The 11,975-nt window shown below is 56.3% G+C and overlaps 1 long non-coding RNA gene across 3 annotated transcripts; it reads right to left on the bottom strand.

Moving 5' to 3' along the window:
- Window positions 1-1,605: 1,605 nt before the first annotated feature.
- Window positions 1,606-6,662, bottom strand: LOC140627611 (uncharacterized). Of its 3 annotated transcripts, none has more exons than XR_012026269.1 (3): window positions 5,592-6,662; window positions 3,394-3,478; window positions 1,606-1,746 (listed from the first exon to the last, which is right to left on the bottom strand). It is a non-coding gene; the product is annotated as an uncharacterized lncRNA (long non-coding RNA). The 3 variants fall into 3 exon arrangements; XR_012026268.1 differs by having other exon boundaries at window positions 5,666-6,662; XR_012026270.1 differs by lacking the exon at window positions 5,592-6,662 and adding an exon at window positions 5,321-5,548.
- Window positions 6,663-11,975: the final 5,313 nt, after the last annotated feature.

The following is an 11,975-nucleotide window of genomic DNA, read 5'->3' as shown; positions in this document are numbered from 1 at the left end:
GGGAGCCACCCAGCGGGGACCAGCCTGGTAGAACGGCTCCCCCACCGCCTCCTCGCCCACCTCCCGGGCGGCTTTTCCGAGCTGTCTCTTTGGCTAACACAGGAGCTTTGGAATGAGACAGGGAGAGAAAGACACGAGCGGTGGGGGTGGGGACCTTTCTCGGAGCTTATTAAAAATCTTTTGTGTGCCACAGAATGAGTCCAGTCTTGTCTGCCCCGCTCCCCCAGCGCTTAACTTTTTCAGGCCTGATGAACACAAACGCTTCAGTTAGTCCGTGAAACCAAAGACCCTCCCTGGCCTTCCACTGTGTCTGCGTTTCCTTTATGTGGCCGTCATAATTAGGCAGTGGCCGGCCGGGGCCCGAGGTGCCTGCTCCGGCGCTCCACGGCCCCGTCGTGTCTCGGGGGACCCCCGCGCCGTGCCAGCCTGGAAGGACGGTCTGGAAGGCAAGCCCGTTGTCAAACAAATCATCCTTCTGGGAACACAAAGCCGCGGGGACCCTCGGGGTGCTGCTGACACTCAGGCCCGCGGCATCAGAGTCGCGTTCCTGTGTGGCGCTGAAGCCCCAAGTTCGGAGACAGAAAGCTGGCTGGTGGCCAGCGGCGGCGACAGGCACCTTATCTAAATAAAGGGAGAGGACGCGGAGTGCAATGTCGTCACGGGCGCACAGGAGGCTGGCCCGGGACGGGCTGGGTGGACGCTGCGTGGGTGGGTTCGTGTTGCGATTGCCATGTTGTCGCTGTGTTGTGTTGCGTCTTTGTGTTTCCTGTGGTGGCTGTTGTTTCTCTTTTTTATCGATTCAGTTTTGTCATGTTCACCAGCCGGGTGCTTGGCAGAGTCTGGTAGCAATACCCACCTGGGGCCTTTGCGGTCCAAGCGGCTCCCCTGAACTTTTACACCCCCGCGCCGAAACGTCAGGCTCGGCTCTGGTTGCCAGCGCCAGGTTATTTATTTGTTTGCCCTCCCTGTCTGGCCTCACATCTTTCACGTACACGATCCCCCTGACACCCCGGACACCGCCCCGCTCCCCCCACCCCCAGGACCCAGCACTGGGGGGTGTCCTTGGCATCCCCGTTCAGCTTTTGACCCGAAGGAAGGGGAAGACTTCCCCATTGGGAGAATGACTCTCTTTCACTGAAAGCCGTTGTCACTCAGCCTCACCAGGCGCAGCGTCAAAGGGTCCGCTGGTATACCCCCCTGCCCGCAGGGGTCAGGCACACAAGGCTCAGAGGGGACACAGCTGGCCCAGGTTCGCAGATGAAGGCCACAGCCTGGGCCACTCCTGCAGGCCCGTCCGTGTCCCGGACCCTGTTCATGTTCTGGAACTGGGCCTTTCATTCTTTCTTAATCCTTTACGCAAACAGTGTGTGTGTGTGCGCCCGCGCATGTATATACGCCTGTGTGCTCGTGTGTATGTGTGCGTGTGTGTGTGTGTCTTTGAAATCATCCAAAAAATAAAAAAAAATAAAATAAAAGGGGCTTTCATGGTTGAGCCTGACCCAGTGCAACGCAGAATATATTATTTCTTTCAGAGCGTGGATAGCAGATCTACACGTGAAACACAGATCAAACACGGCCCACAGAAACAATGGGAGGAAGCATAACCAGAGTGAATCGATTCCTTGATCCTGCTGTACCAAAAAATTAAAGAGGAGCACTCCTGGGGTTTTAACCCAGATACGACTTCAGCCACAGCCGTCTTTCCCGTGTTCTGGGATCTCTTGTTCTGGCTCCCTTTTTCTGGGTCTGAAACGTGGAATAGAGTAAGCAGTGTTGAGTTCTGCAGGCCTAGCTGGCTTAAAAAAATTAAATAGCTCCATCCCTTCACCCTCAACACACACTCAGGCCTGCACACGCCCATGCATGTGCACACACACATACACACACAGGCACTTGCACACACATGCACACAGGTTCATTTTGTCTTTTCCCCAGAACTAAATACTAAACAGGACAGACCCTGCTATTCCCCGCAACAGGACAAGAGAAGGAAGAGGCAGAAAAGGCCCTGTCAGGCATCAGGAAAAATTCTCAAACCAAAAAAAGGCCCTAATCCCCAGCCTGAGGCCCATCTTGTCTCTCTAGGCCCAAGCGATGACATGGCCCCTTCAGTCTCAAAGAACTGTTTAAATACGTAGGTGGTCTTGCTTAAGTTGGCTGGCTTTCATGTCGGCATTGACCCCGGGGCCGACCCCAGCCCTGAAGATCCAGATTGGATCGCCCTGCCCAGCCCTGTGATGGGCCACCAAGGCCACCCTGAATGGTCAGTCAGCCACAGCCAGCATCCTCCCCTACTTCTGCTGTACTCTCGAGGATGCCCTTTATTTAGACACCATAGTACAGCTGGTCTCCAAGTCCCAGATCCACTGGCTGGAGACAAGCTGGGGATGGCCACAGGCCAGCTCCAGATGGCTCCCAGAAAGAGGCTTCAGGAGGGCAGGCCCAGCTCAGGCAGGTCATAGCTGAGATGGAGCAGAGATCACAGGATTGAGTCTCCACAGGCTGAGTTCAAATTCTGGTTCCCTCACTGGCTGTGACCTTGGGATACTGTGTAACATCCCTGATCCTGGTGTACGCATTGATAAAAGGAAAAGGCATGTGAGGACGAAGCAGACCAGGATTTGAAGCCGCTGTTCTTAAAGTTTGGAATGATGTGGCCACCTGCCGAGGGATGCCGGTGGCCACCAGAAGCTGGAAGAGGCGAGGAACCAATTGTCCCTTCAATTCCCCAGAACAAGTGTGGCTCTGCTGACACCTCCCAGCCCAGTGAAACCAATGGCAGGCTTCTGGCCTCCAGAACCATGAGACAACAAACTTCTGTTATTCTAAGCCACTGAGCAGGCAGTCATCTGTTATAGCATTGACACTAGACTACTAAGGCCTTTCCCTGGGGCCACCAAGAGGCTTCTAAGAGACTGTGCTACATGCTGGGACCTGGCTGTCTTACCTGGATGGGCCCTTACAACAAGCTTCTGAAGTGATGGGTAAGACAGGCTTTGGGCCTGTTAGTGACTAGGAACTGGAGGCTCCCAGGAATTAAGTATCGTGCTCAAGGTCATATGATGTTTGGTGGCAGAGCTGAGACTAGAACACGGGTGCTGCTCCCTCCCTACCAGGCCCCAGGCCCTGTACCCGCCCTTGCTGCTCTGATTAGTTCTGAGCAGGTAGAAAAAAGGGATGCCCTGCTCCACCCCCAGCAGGAGCTGGGCAAGGTCCCTGAGGGCTGGAGGCACAGGGGATGGCTCTCCCACCCCCTTCCTAGCCCTGATGTTTGCACCTGGACAAGCCCTGCTGCAGAGGAGGGCGCTGTGGTGGGTGCACGCCCCACCCCGAGTTGCATCTCTCCTCCCAGAGGAGAGGGAATCTGGGGATGGATTCTCCTTGGTGACTCACCTGGGAGCCCTGTCAAGTCTCCTGGGCCTCAGATTCCGCCGTGGTGACATGGAAACACTAACAAGGCTGCCCTGTCCTCCAGGAGCTGTGGGATTAGAGAATGCACGTCTGTACAGAAATGCTAGCGGAGGGGTGGTTACCAGGGCCTGCTCTCCCCTCGGGCCTCCTCAGGAAGATTGTCAGGGGCATGGCAGGTGGAGCCTGCCAGAGAGGCCCTGCTCTGTCCCTCCATGGTACGCACCCAGGCCATGACTCCTGGCTCTGTCCAGAGAGCCTGGGGCAGCCAGGGACCCCGGGACCTCGAGGCTTGGGTTATGCTAGCCAGCACAAATTCTACCCTCCTCCTCCAATGCTCTCTCTCTCTCTCTCTCTTCCCTCTACCCCACCTTGCCCTTCCAGCTCTCTCCCGCCTATCCTCTCTCTGTCCTCCCCTTCCTCTCTCACTGGTTCATTCATCTTTCCTCTTCTTTTCTTTCTAGACCTCACTTTCTGACTCTCACGCTCTCCACCGCAACTGACACCGGGAGCTCCCCTTCCGGGCTAGGCTGGGGCCGGACACCCCCTGAAACCACATCCTTGCCCTCTCCCCCTCCTCTGCTCTTCCTGCTTCCTCACACCTTCACTGGCCTCTCCAGAGAGCACACTCTCCATAAATCACATGCACACGATTCCTTGTACTTCTAGAGAATTCTTATCTAAGATACCATGTTAGGGTCTAGGGAAGCGAAATCAAGAAAGACATGCGCCCTGCCCTTCAGGAGCCACTGGCCTGGTGGGAGAAGCAGCATGACGGAGAATGCCAGACAAGCTCCAGCATTATAGATGCCGTGATGGAAGGCTACTCAGCCCACCATGGAGCACGACGAAGCAGGTGATCTGTTGCATGTGGGGAGTGGTAAGGGAAGGCTTCACAGAGGAGGCCCAGGTGCATGAGGAGGATGCAGGGGAGAGAAGGGACTTGAAAAGGAAGGCAGGGGGAGAAGATAGGGCCACAGTCTAGCCCACCAAGGGCCTGGCGGCTGCTGCAAATAACTAAGACATGGGATGATGGGGGTGGGGGTGTAGACGCAGGACAAGGCTGGAGAAGTTGGGGGACTTCATCACAGCAAGCTTCTGGGAGCTCAGCTAAGGAACTCATACTTTCTCCTGAGGGCAGTATGGAGCCATTGAGCATTCCCTTCAATCTGGAAGTTCTAGAAGTCTCCGGCAAAGACAGGGACAGCTGTGGGACATGGAGAGGAAAAGTAGGGCCGGTCAACTCCCCTTGACGGAAACTATCAGGAAAGATGGCAGAGTAAGCAGCAGGGACAGGGCCTGTCTGTGTGCCAGGCTCGGGAACACCCAGAGCCATTCCCACTGGGCCCATCACGTGGCCAGGCCCTGAGATGCCCGGAGCTGGCAGACGGGGCAAGAGGACAGAGCAGGACAGCAAAGACAGCACGGTTATGATGGGCCGGGGAGAAGCCACGGGGGAGCCGGGGGCAGAGCTAGGTGGGCACAGGATCCCTTAAGCTTGGGCCGTCCCCCCACCCGGCTCATGGCTCAGCCCTGCCTACCCCCCTCCCCTGGCGTGGGCGCTGCAGAGGGACACCGCCTCGCCTCGTTAGGAGGCAGTGCACTCTCACAAACCTCCCTCCGGGCCCCGGGCTGCTCTGGCCCAAAGCCGTGTGCAGAGCTGCAGGGAACAGGGCCGGACAAGGAACCCAGAACCAGGAGGCCCGGGAAGACAAGGAGACGCTTGTCGGGGTTCTGGGAACAGGTGGAGGCTGCAGGGCCCTGGGGGCAGGCCCGGGCTGCCTGAGAAGGCAGGGCAAGGAGTCCTGGCTCCCAGGGATGGGCACTATGCCCCTTGACACCCCACCCAGTGTCCTTTCTGCCTGATACCCTCTTCCCTGGCTTTCTAAGACCCCATAGCCGAAGGAGCCACCTTTCTTTCCTTTCCGTGTCCTTCTGCAGGCAGAGGACTCATCCCAAATGGGGCGGAGTGGAGGGCGTGCGTCCCCACCTGCTCCTGTAAGTTCTTGGCGGCCGTGCCCTCCAGGAGTTCCCGGTGTGGTGGGCAGACAGAGCTAGTCACCACCCCACCCCGCCCCCCGCCCCGTGCCGTGGCTCCGACCGACAAAGGCCATCTCAGCTCAGTGGCCTGGTAGACCCACTGGGAGGCCGTGGCACCCCACTCAGCCCGTCCGCCCCCCCACCGCTCGGAGGCAGGTGCTGCTGCTCGATCAGTCACAAGTGATGAGGCCAAGGCCAGGACTGTTGAGTAACTTGCTTGAGGTCACACGAAGAGAGCGCGGTTTGTCCCCCGGGGCCTAGCTCCAGAGTCCCCATCCTGGAACAACAGGCCAGACCAAGGGAATAAGGGTGTCTCTCTGGTCTTCACAGCAGTATTGGCGTCCGGTGGAGAGTGGGAAGCCTGGAGCTGGGTAGGCCTGTGTCACTCCGAGTGGCCTTGGCACCCTAAGCTGTAGTTTCCTCACCACCGCGCTAAGGGGTGGCCGCAGGGGGCAGTAGATGAGCAGCCAGGTGTGGGCCCCCTAGTACAGGGCCTAGTACAGGGCCCCAGCAGACACCTGGATTTGCCTGGGCCTTTAAGGACCTCAAAGCCCTTCCATGTTCTTTCATTCAACTTGACCTTGACTGAGGGAAGCCAGGTGAGAGCTGTGGGGGCCTGGCCCCAGGGCTCTCGGAAAGGTGAGGGCTTTAGGAATGGCTTAGGCTTGCCTCTGTCACATAGAATAACCAGGTCACCAGAGTGGCTCCCCAAAAGCCAGCTACCCTGGCTTCACCTCCCCGTCACGGACTCCAGAGCCATCACGCTAAGTCAGGGATCACTTCCCTACGTGAGGGGGGTGGACAAGACTCAGCAGCCTCCAGCATTCAAGGTTTCGGGCCTCTAGCCAACCACCATCCAAATTAAAGGCCCGAATCTAAGACAGGCTGGGGATGGGGGGAGGCACTCCACCCCCACCCAGCTCCCCTGAGGAGCTACAGAGCCTGCCTGGGATTAGCTCCCCTCAGGAAAGCTGCCCTCAGGCCACCACCCCCTGCACGAAGATTTGCAGATGGCTCCCTGATGTGATCTAAGACCCTCCCTGGCTGGCATCCACCAGCCTCAGAGGCAATTAAGGGAAAATAATACATAAACCGGAGCTGGAGCCTTGTACTGCGGTGGTGGCCGGTGGCTGGGTGCAAGCATGACCTCCTCAGCTTCAGCCCTGGGCTGCCACCCACTTCTGTGACCCGGCAGCTCTGTGACCTGGTGGCCCCATGACCTGGCAGCGCCGTGACCTGGCTGCTCCGTGACCTTGCTCCTCTGTAATCTCCAGGCTCGGTGACCCGGCAGCTCTGTAACCTGCAACTCTGTGACCTGGTGGCCCCGTGACCTGTCAGCGCTGTGACCTGGCTGCTCTGTGACCTTGCTCCTCTGTAATCTCCAGGCTCTGTGACCCGGCAGCTCTGGGACCTGGCAGGACCGTGACCTTGCACTGGCTCTTCCTTTGCGGAGCATGGTCCCCACCCCATTTTGTTTGCCTGGAAAAATCCATTTCCATCCCCATCTCCACCATGGCAGGTGCAACCCTCCCCCCCACCACAAACACATACATGGACACACATTGGTTAAAGTTTATCTTTCTTCCCTTGCGCCCAGGTTGTGACATATATATACCTTCGTTGAAGACGGTGTCATCCGGTGTTACATTTTTTTTCTCCAACCTGTCTTCGCCCAGTTCTGGCTATCTATTGCTTCATAACAAATAACCCACAACTTAATGGTTTAAAACAGTGACATTTATTTTGCTCATCAATCTGTGATTTCAGCAGGCATGGCAGGGACAGCTCATCTCTGCTCCATCCCACGTCAGCCAGGGCAGCTGGAAGGCCAGGGCTGGCTCATCCGACGGCCCCTCTCATGTCTGGGAGTTCACAAGGGCCATCGGCTGGGACTGGGGTCGTCACCCCTACACGTGGCTTCAGGGTCCTTCCCAGTATGGCTGCAGATTCTGAGAGAGCACCCCAAGGCGAGGCAGGAACTCGAGTGCGTTTTATGGCTCCACCTCAAATGTGGCACAGCATCACTCCTGCCATAATCACAGGCCCTCCGATGCCCCAGGAGGAAATGTAGACACTTCAGTAGAGACGAGTCAATGGCTACCTGGAAGACGGGCATGTGGGATGGCGTATGTCGATTGGAAAGTGCAATCTTCCATTCTCTGCTAGCAGACTGTATGATCCATGAAGACAGGCAGCACTGGGTGGTGCTAAGAAATGAAACAAAACAAAACCAAGGCTTACAGAGGACAGGAGGGTGTGAAGGAAGGAGGGAGAGTGAGAGAGAAGGAGGGATTTTATAACAAAAGTACAGACTTTTTCGAGCCAGGCGTTACTGGAGGGGATCACCTAGTCTAACTTACCCATTTTACAGATAAGATAACTGAGGTTCAGAAGTGTACACACCTGCCCAAGGGCACAGATCCAGTTCAGTAAGATCCGGTCTCTGAGTCCCACTTCTCCTCGTGGTGGGAGAGGGAGGCCCCTTGATGTTCACCTGAGGCCTTGGGTCTCCCTAGTCCCCCAAGCCAGGGCCATCAGAGTATTTGGGGGCACACCAGCCCCATCCTTGCACCCTGCTTCTCAGGCCTGGTCTTCACCACATCTGTGGCCCAGTCCCTGCCTGCATCCCCACGTGTGGGACAGGCTGGGGACAGTGGCCAAGGCCTGCCTCCACCCACCATGGCCTGGCTGCTGCAGAAGCCTACCCTCTGGCCTGTTGGTCAACCTTCTCAAACCTTCACGTGTCAGCCCATCCAGAGCTGCTTGACTGTCAGACTCCTCCCCCCACCCTCCTCCCAACTCGGCCCAGACAGTGTGGGGTCAGGGTCAGAACACTGGCTGGGGAATCTGACCCGCCTCCATCCAAACATAGGCTCAGGTTGGTATGACCCAGGAAATGAGGCCTCCTGTCAGACAAACAGGGCGGATGGGATGGAATGTCCCTCCCTGGAGGACTCATCAGCTCATTGGAGGTGTTCAAAAATAGCAGTTCCTCAGGGCGCCTGGGTGGCTCAGTTGGTTGAGCATCTGACTCAGTGTCAGCTCAGGTCATGATCTCAGGTTTAGGGGATCGAGCCCCAAGTCAGGCTCCTTGCTCAGTGGGGAGTCTGCTTGAAGATTTTCTCTCTGTCCCTCCCCCGCCCTCAAATAAATAAATCGTTAAAAAAGATAGCAGTTCCTCTTCTCCCTCTTTTCCTGAACCCCTATGGCCTCAGGGGTGGCCACAGCCCGCAGCCCAAGGCTTTCCTAGATTCCAGAAAATGGACTTTCAGAGGGAAGAGGATGCCTGCCCTCTCAACCGTGGCCAGGGAAGGTAGCCGAGTCCAGCCTGCTCAGCCATGGAGGGGAGAATGACCCACCCCAGCCTGGCAAGAACGTCCCTCCACATCACTGAACTCCCTTCCCACCACACCACCTCGAGAGTCACCAAATAGTCCACTATCTCTCGCTACATAACAAATGACCCCAGAACTTAGTGGAATAGGGACACCTGGGTGGCCCAGTGGTTAAGCATCTGCCTTTGGCTCAGGTCGTGATCCCGAAGTCCTGGGATCAAGTCCTGCATTGGGCTTCCCACAGGGAGCCTGCTTCTCCCTCTGCCTGTGTCTCCACCTCTCTGTGTGTCTCTCATGAATAAATAAATAAAACCTTAAAAAAAAAGAACTTAGTGGCATAAAAACCACCGTTTTATTATCTCTCATGAGGTAGGGGGTCGGGAACGCAGGCAGGGCTCAACTGGACAAATCCTCAGCAGGACCTGGCATTGACTAGGGTCACTTGGTGGCCTTCTTCCAGTGACTGTGGTGTCTAGAGGACCCAAGACAGTTTCATTCCTATGCCTGGTGCCTTGACAGAGGAAGGCAGGGGGCTGGCTCAGCTGGGCCTGTCCCTCTGGCCATAGGGCATCATGACTTCTCCGTGGGGTCTCTTAGGAGGGTGGTTCAACTTCTGAAGTGGTCTCAGGGCCCCCAAGAGACCAGGGCAGAAGGTGCCGGCGCTCAGAAGGGCCAACTAAGCCTGACAGTGGCACGTATCACTTCTGCCGGGGCCCAGCTTGGACTTGGAAGGGGTGAGATGGACCCTGCCACTCAGCGGGAGAAGCGTCAAAGCATTCATGAGCCAAGTGACCTTTGGACCCAAGGCTGGGGTTCCTGGGTCAGTCTGTGTGCCCGCCTGGCAGAAATGTGCCCAGGGGCAGTCACATGCCTCATACTAAATTGAGCTTGTTAAGGGCTGAATCATGTTCCCCTCCCCCACCCAGATTCATAGTTTGAAGCTCTAATGCCCAGGACCTCAGAAGTGACTCCCTTTGGAGACAGGACCTTTAAAGAGGTGAATCAAGTTAAAATGAGCCCTTAGAGTGGGCTTAATCCAATCTGACTGGCAGCATCAGCAGGGGTAACAGATGTTTGTCACCAGGATCACAGCGGGCTCCTCTATGGCTTCTGTCCCCTTGGCACCTTCCACGGCCTCCTACGTAGCTCTGTGCCACAGTTTCCCCTCTCACATGGACTGATGCTGTCCAGCCCCCAGGGATGGCCTCCGAGATATAGTATCCACGGACACCTTGGCTTCTCAGGAGCGGGAGGGGAGCGCATGGGAGGCGATGATCATTAGGGTTGCCATTGCCAGCAGTGGCACCTCTGCAAGGCAGCCATGCTCACCCCGGGCCCAGCACATCCGGCCTACTCCTGCTAGGGCTAACTCCCAGTCGACGGGCCCCAGTGGCATCTGCTGGACTTGGGCCACTTGGTTGAAGTTTTCTGTACCCAGAAAAGCAAGCAGGACACCTAGAAAAAGGTGACAGCCCTGCTGGCAGCCCTGCCTCTGAGAGAGCAGGACTGCAGCCCCTGAGCCACCAGCCTGGACCTTATGCTTTCACCAGAAGCCACCTGCACACCCACCCACCCAGGGTGGCCTGGGCTCCCAGGCTAGGGGAAGAGGGCACTCAGAGACGATGTCACACAGCGCAGTCTCTTTCTGTGGCTGGGGGAGGGGAGGGGAGGGGAGAGGAGGGACATTGGGCTGGTGGGCACCCAGCAGAGGAGGAGGTTTCAGCTTGCCCTTTCCAGAAGCATGACTGGCCTGCGGCGGGTAGAAGCAGAGGAAAGACAACCCCGAGAGCTCACAGCAGTGGCTCCTGCGCTCTGGCAAGGAGCTCAGCCCTGGCCGAGGGCCTGGAGGACAGAATCCGGTGTCCCCCTCAGCAACTCCCATCAAGGACGCTTTATTTTAGCCTCACTGTATCAGGTCAACCTGAGGCTCAGAGACAGGAGGCGGCAGATTCATGGTCACACAGCTGGTAAGAAACAGAGCCCAGATTCAAAAAGCCAGGCCTGTCCGGGGCTGCTTCTGCGCTCTTAAATTTTCCCCAGTGCTAGGCTGCCGGGGTAAGAAGGCACAGTAGGTGTGTGTGTGTGTGGATGTGCCTGAGTGTGCGCACGTGTGTGTGTGTGTGTGTGTGTGTGTGACAGAGAGAGAGCTTGGAGTCTTCGAAATAGATTTCAGCACAATACAAGAAACAATTTAGATGATACTTTCACTAGTTTAAAAATTCATCAGCAGCTCCTGGCATCAGGGAATTCCTCCCTGGCTCCTATCCATGGCCGTGTTCACAGGCTTCTCTCCTTTGGTCCCTCTCGTCCCCTGCCTGCTCCTCCCCCCCACTTGCACACAGCTCCCCTGGACAGTTTTTCTTAATTTATTAGGCAGAGCAATTCAGTCCTCACTTAGCCTTACCCACCACCCCCCTGGACTGGGGAAATGCCCAAGGAGCCTCACCAAAGTGTTGCAATAGTTTTATGCCGGCCAAATTGGTCTGGTCTCGGCCCATGCCACCCTCTCCTGCCTTCCTTACTCTCTGCAATTTGAGACTCTAGCTGGAAAAAGCAGTTGCTTTAGCTGATGCTGGAGACACCGAGGCCCAGATTGGCGACATGATTTGTCCAATGCCGTGGAGCACGTTTCTGGAAATTTGGGGCTAGAACCCAGGGACAGAGATGCCTAGATGTTACTTAGCACAGAAGTTCTTAATATTCTGTGGGTCTAATCTGCAGGATGGTCTTTGTCTGTTTCAGTGACAGGAAGCCTGTATTCATTATCTATTGCTTGGTAACAAATTGCTCCAAACTTAGCAGCTTAGAACAGCAAACATTTATTATCTCACACGGTTTCTGAGGGTCAGGAATCCAGGAGCAGCCTGGCTGGGGGAGGTTCTGGCTCAGGCTACAGTCAAGCTGTTGTCTGGGGCTGCAGTCTTTTAGGGCTTCACTGGGGCAGGAGGATCCGCTTCCAAGCACACTCATGTGGCCATTGGCGGAGGCCTCTGTTTCTTGCTACATGGGCCTCTTCGTGGGGGTGTTCATGACGTAGCTTCCCCCAGAACCAGTGATCCATGAGAGAGAGAGAGAGAGAGAGAGAGAGAGAGAGAACCCAAGAAAGAAGCAGCAGTATTTTTATAACCAAATCTCAGAAGTGACACACCATCACTTCCACCATATGCTATTGGTCATACAAACCAACCCTGG

This window comes from Canis lupus, chromosome X (genome assembly GCF_048164855.1).
Source record: "Canis lupus baileyi chromosome X, mCanLup2.hap1, whole genome shotgun sequence".
Lineage (NCBI taxonomy): Eukaryota > Metazoa > Chordata > Mammalia > Carnivora > Canidae > Canis > Canis lupus.
Note: the sequence above shows the minus strand (reverse complement) of the source record. Positions and strands in the feature narration are given on the sequence as shown.